Consider the following 371-nt stretch of genomic DNA (forward strand, 5'->3'; position numbering starts at 1 on the left):
ATAACAGGTAAACAGGTAAGTATAACAGGTAAGTATAACAGGTAAACAGGTAAGTATAACAGGTAAGTATAACAGGTAAGTATAACAGGTAAACAGGTAAGTATAACAGGTCAACAGGTAAGTATAACAGGTAAACAGGTAAGTATAACAGGTAAATATAACAGGTAAACAGGTAAGTATGACAGGTAAACAGGTAAGTATAACAGGTAAGTATAACAGGTAAACAGGTAAGTATAACAGGTCAACAGGTAAGTATAACAGGTAAACAGGTAAGTATAACAGGTAAATATAACAGGTAAACAGGTAAGTATGACAGGTAAACAGGTAAGTATGACAGGTAAACAGGTAAGTATAACAGGTAAGTATAACAG

Source organism: Austrofundulus limnaeus, unplaced genomic scaffold, assembly GCF_001266775.1.
Source record: "Austrofundulus limnaeus strain Quisiro unplaced genomic scaffold, Austrofundulus_limnaeus-1.0 Scaffold2309, whole genome shotgun sequence".
NCBI lineage: Eukaryota > Metazoa > Chordata > Actinopteri > Cyprinodontiformes > Rivulidae > Austrofundulus > Austrofundulus limnaeus.